Below are 6,308 nucleotides of genomic sequence, written 5' to 3' on the forward strand. Positions count from 1 at the left end.
TTATACACAACAGTTTAAGTCACCCTTAGCTGAACCTAAACATAAGTATGTGAAAGCAATTACAGCATTTTATTGTCACAGCTCCACCTTCATCATCAGGACAGCGTTAGAATTTTACATTGAGACATAGGGTAACAGCTAAAGGCGCTCTCTCCTTCCACTTTCCAAAGTTTAAGTGTACACTGGAGTTTCCACTGCTTCCAGGGCAGCCACACTTTTACATGCAGCACTCATTTGTGTACTTTTTTGTCACCCAGCCCCATTGCAACAGAATAATCAGGCTTGGGAAAAAAAAAAAAGGGCTGGGACACAAACCTCCCATCCCCTCTATTCCTCAGGAACTGTGAATACTTGCAAGCAGGGAATCAGGAAGCTGTGCATAACGGGTAATACCACACATGCAGGACTAATGCTGTTGCTGGAAAAGCTCTCCCCTGTCTTGTCTATTTCAAACTCCTACTAAGATAACAGGAGTATGTAATTTTTTCCTCCCAATTACAACTTTTTTTTTTCCTCCTGGGAGTTGTAGCCGTGTAGTAATTTAAGATGGCAGCTTTCCAAGGCTTTGCAGTGATTCTAATTAATTGGATACATTGTTTAATTTTTATTTTAACTTGGGCTTTTTCCCTCATATTCAAAAGGTTTCCCATTATCCTTTATTATAAAGGAGATCAACGCAAGCAGAATGGCTGCCATTTTGCCTTTGTCTGCAGAAGCAACACTGCTGTGTGTTGAAAAGGTGCACTGCTGTCCACACCTGTCAGAAGGACTGAAAGCAGTACTCAGGTGGAGTAGCAGTGCTTCTTTGGTCTGGTGAGCTGGGCACAGACTGCAAGCAGCAGTGATACTCTGCAAGAAGAATGCGTGAGAAGACATGAGTGGAGTATGGCAAACAGGGTGAAGTGCAACTGCAGAATGGGGCAAAAGAGTTCAGACTGAAGGGCAGAAAATCTGGAGGTGGAAACATCCGTTTCCTTTGCTGGTGTGGAAAATCGTGCCGCCTTCAGGCAGACTGAGGAGAGAGAAGGAGAGAGAACCCACAAAAATTGCCATAATCAGGGAGTTAGAGCTACCGTTGGACTGCTTAAACTCTCCCTCATGTTGGATGGTGGTTTCACTATTGCTCCTTTCACAGGCTTCTTTTTGCCCACAACTTCTCTAAAGTGGTGTTTGATGGGGAAGCACAACGTCTGCATTTTTATTTTTAAAACAGTACATAACAAGACTGCTTATTGCCACCTGCAGAGGAACCCGAGTCAATTACAGTAGAACCTGAGGACAGAAAGTGAGAATAATGCAGGAAGGGAGCACCAAAAGAAAGAAAGCTAGAGGAGCAAAACAACTGCAAGACTGCACAACCTTAGGACTAGTAAAAAAAGATTAAAAAAGGAGTGCTAAAAAGTGGGAAGCTGCATGGAAGGTTTCTTGGATCCAGGGTTGCACACAGAAGGTGTATTTCATCTCTCCTGCACAGATATATGGGCACACAAGCGCACATGGCCTTTCCTGGCTCTCACCTTTCCTGGCCACAACCTCCTCCTTACTCTGCGTCAGCTGCAGGGAGGCCCTAGCAAGGATCCCAAAGAAAGAGCTGGACAGGGGGGTTGATGACAGTGGTGACAGCAGGAAGAGCTGCACAGGGAAATGGACCAGCAGCAGCCGTTTCCATGACTTGGCCTCCAGCGGCTTCTGGAACAGAGAACAGTGAAGCCTGGGTGGGCCAGGCTGTTTGTTCTTTAATACTCAAATCTGACTGCTTACAAACCCTGTGACTCACTCACTGTCCCAGCTTGTCTTCTGCAATGGTTGGCAGCAAAGTTAAATCCAGGTTCACAAGCACAGCTTTGTGTCACCCCCTTGATGGAAGCCTGCCAGCAGCTTCCCTGTGGCTGAGCTGCTGCTGGGATCTTGGGATGGGGCTGCATGGGTAAAGCCCACAGGCTGACTCCTGAGAGCAATCGCAGCACCTCTTGGTAGCAGACAATCTCTTCAAAGCCACCAATTAATCACACACAAGCAGAAATGGAGGAAGACTGAATTGCTCAGGGGCTAACATGCATTTGGCCCACTGGGCTATTTTCTTTTTGCACAGGGAAGGAATGATGATGAGGATTCTAGTGGATTTCATCATGCGCTGACAACCATTTGCAAAATAACATGTTCTCCCCACACATGTGAAAAAGCAAGCAAAAACCCCAGGACTTTCCTTTTAATCCTGCACTAAACCTCAGGACAACTAGAAGAAAGCCAGAAGTTTGTTGGGTTTTTCTTTCTTTCTTTCTTTCCTTCCCCTGAAGAGAGCAAGATGTTCTGTGGTTGCTGTTCTGGATTCACTGACTGTGCTAAAGAAAGCATGTTCCCTCTCCAGAGCCCTGAGCAGCTCAGTTCTACTGTTTGTTTCTGCTGCTTGGACCGCACTTGATTGCTGCTGCTGGCTTACTTCCTGTCACTTGAGAACCTTGCAGAGCTTAAACCAGCCCTGGCAGCAATTCTTCCTTATGGTCTTGCTTCCACAGGCTAACCATAGCACAGAGAACAATGACAATACACATTAAAGCTACTCTTAACAAGGTGTTCCAGACCAGGGCTGTGTTCAAAAAGATGTTTGTGTTTATCAAGAGAGTCCAACTCCAAAATCCTTCTATTGCAGCCATTTCTTTTGAAGCAGTATTCAATGCAAAGACCCTACAGCATTTTCAAGGGTTTCCTCATGTTAGCAACACTGCTGTGCACAAGTGAATTCCCAATTACTTATACCAAGTGCTACTTACATGGGAGACTTTGAAACAAGATGGAGCCTGCCTGAAACAACATCCTCCTTTTGGCTGCAGGGTACAGCATCTGTGTCTGGCGCCTGTGCTTGTCTGTCTCTGTCTTTGTTCTTGTGAGTTTGTCTCCTTGGATGCAAAAGGGAAGCTGTTGGTCATACTGCGCTGTCAGGATCTCCAGCATTCATCCAGCATAACCCCAGTGGGTGCAGCGAAATTAATCCACATTTGCTGAAGTATAACTTTGGTTCTGTAAGTTAATTAACATGTTTAAAAGCGGTTTGGAAATTGGTGAGAAACCAGTGGAGACCGCTTTAACTTTTCCTTCCAGAAAAGTTTTGATTTATTGAAATGCTGTAGTCATAAATACCAAACAAAGGAAGTGAATAGACTACAGTGTCTTCGCTGTGAAAGGGCAATGGCAGATGCTTGGATAAACCAGGAAACAGGTCTTTATTTCAGCGCAATGCCTGCAAGGATTTCTATCTCTCAGACCTCTCTGAGAAGTTATTTTAACTACCTTTCTATGAGATTTATTAGGCTGTGAAGAGGAATTTCAAACAAATGGTAGAATAACAAAATCCTAGAAAGATACGCTGGTGAATTGTCTTGCATTGCACTGGGGCGATGACCCAGACGACCTAGCAGCCTTTTCCATTTCTAACATCCATGATTACCACAGTCATACCTCAGGACACTAAACAGAGCCATTTTCTTCCTTTCAGAAGCAGTAAAATGTCACTAATGGCCACGCTAAATCAGAAGAACTTATCCTTCTGCAGATGTGTTACACACTTAGCAAGACAGCTATAAATGATCCCACTTGGTTTATATTTGCTATTTTCCATTTCTGTAGTGCGAGTGCTCCGCTCAAGGGGGCTGCCAGCCAAGGGAAAGAATTTCTGGTAGGAGATTAAGGATAACTAAGGAAATGGTTGCATGACCTATAAAGAGAGGATCATAAATATTGCAACAATAAAACCAATAGCTCTTTCAAAGTTTAAATAGCTTTTCTTTTCAAACACTTGAAGTAAATGCCCTTTTCCCAAGGTTGTCTAGCATCTGTGCCCTGGGATTTTACTCAGTTTCACCAAATACATTGTAATTTCTCAGAGAGATAGCTATTCCTTTTAATCATTTTCGTTTGTGGAAGTGTTCTCTTCAGAGAAGCTGGAGCCCAGCTACCTCAAAGTGCCTTATTACTTCCTCTACTACTGAAGTTTCAGAGAAGCCAGAGCACAACAGTAAAGTAGCCCCTGCATCTCTTAAGCACCGTGGTCACAAACAATGCAAGATGAGGCAAGTACAATTCTGTTCCTCATAAACAAGCAGCAGCACTTATATATATGTTTTCTTACATCCAAGGAACCTCGGACACAAGGATCTGCCTGTGTAAGTATTCAAGTATACAATTCATTTTCTTCACAGTCCCAACTGTGCAAAAAGCCAGACCTGGGCTGCTGTCACTCTGCATAGTAGAATACAGCTGACATTCCTATCCCACACACTCTGTCGGCATGCAACACGTAGCTTTTGTTTTCATGGTACAGGATCCAGCTCTAGAGTAAGCAATCTGTTTTCATGTGTTCATTTCTTTCCCCATACTCCATCTTACATCATTGTGTAGCTAATGCAGGGGAAGCTCAAACTGATGTGTTCCACCAGCTATGTCAGAGCAATAGATGCACATCTTGCTGAAGCATTCCTATTCCTTTGTCACCCCATCTTGCCATATTTATTTAATCTCAGGCCCTGGTTTGGGAGCACTGTTTTGGATACAATAAAAAGGCACTACGCCTGCCATAGGCAGAGGCTAGAGAGCCTTGATATTAGTGCTCAATCCTGTGTATTGGTCAGATTGCAGAAAGCAATGTTCTTTCTGTATCAGCCACTCCAGATTGGTAAATCAAAAAGCTGAAGAAACGTGGTGTTTATTCAGCCCACAGTGGGCATGTGCCAAATCCACCCCCAAACTCATACAAAATGCTGATCTGGCCACAACCCACTGGCACAACGTACTTTTTTCACTTGCACAATTGAAATAAAACTCACTATTCAGCAGAAGCCTTTTTTTTTTTTTCTTCAAAGAAATCAAAAAGGCAAAAGACCCTTGAATACAGACAGTACTTAGAAAGTATCCTTGACCTGACTTCCCTGTTGCTTGCCTATGATACCATATGTATTTGCATTAAAATAAGCTCTCATTTTTATATTCTATGTTTCAGGCCCTCTGTAAGGGCTACATTCCTTGTTATTCATGTTTTAGTTTGGTGCTATGCTCCATCAGCTTTCCTGCACAAATTCCACACATAACCAGGAAAATACAAGCAACGATTTCACACATCCTCTGTCATTAAGTCTTGTCTTTCAGCACACCCCATCACCTGGAAGTTGCCTGTCTCAGGTAAAAAGCAAGAGAAGAGCTGTTTCATGCTCACAGTTCTCCTAGAAGATGACATATCTAATATTTTAGAAAAAGAAAACAAAACCTGACAAGGCAGATGAAGAGGCAGGAGCTGGTGTTGCAGCTAGGAGACTGAAAATGGAGAGAGAAACAGAGTTAGGAACATCTTAAAAACTTTTGACATTGGCAGATCACATTAGGAATTTAGGACACACCAGCAATTCTGCCCTAAGTTCCTATGCAGATGCATCTCAGCTATTCTTCCTTACTCTTCCTTACTCTTCCTCACGTTGTGTTGAAAAGCATGGCAAGTTTGTCCACGTTGTGAGTGAGACTGGAGAAGCTGAAACATTACATATTAAGGTGTGGTTTTCTGCATCCTCGCTCCCCAGGTATACACGTCCAGACTTGCAGCAGAAATCAATAAGTGTTGTGACAAGAGTTAGGTAAACATCTGTCAGTTCTGCTACATGCTACATCCATAGGTTTCTCTTCTGAGAGTGTTTCTACTGTTGCTTGTGCTTTTCCTAAGCTTTTCTTGTTTACGAGGATTCCCAAATCTGCAAATTTCCCAAATTTCCCCCAAGGACAGGGGACACAAGGTCTAGGTGACACAAAGAGGTCACTAATTCCTGAACTGCACCCTGATTTTGAAAGAGCATGAGCAAAAGTGCCAGGAAACAAGAAAGAAGTAAATAATAAATAGTAATATTAAAGATGAAGTACATTTATCTTAGTTTCTTGGGAAACCTCCATAAGGTAAGTACAGGAAAAGACACAAAGTGATAGTATTGTTAATACTGGAGCCCAGACATAACCTGTGAAATGAGCTTGGATTAGACAGACTCTTCTTAAACAGTAAGGATGCAATTGCTACATGGACTTTAAACACAGGAAGAAAGAAAAAGATTATGTTTACAATAAATACATTTTCATGTACCATAATGCCCAGAAGTGAAATAGAGACTGGATTTATTCTGAAACATGGTCAGGAGTTTTTAAAAAAGGCTTTTGTATACCCAAACAAAGGGAGCGTGGGAAACAAGCTGTGGAGTTACTTAAATGTCAAGGATTGTACTGTACCAGGTAAACCTGAAATGTAGCAGAGGGATTCTGTTTCGTAAGTGAAATGTCAT

The sequence above is a fragment of the Lagopus leucura genome, unplaced genomic scaffold (assembly GCF_019238085.1).
Source record: "Lagopus leucura isolate 7727_CA_CO unplaced genomic scaffold, USGS_WTPT01 Super-Scaffold_100159, whole genome shotgun sequence".
In the NCBI taxonomy this organism is placed as follows: Eukaryota; Metazoa; Chordata; class Aves; order Galliformes; family Phasianidae; genus Lagopus; species Lagopus leucura.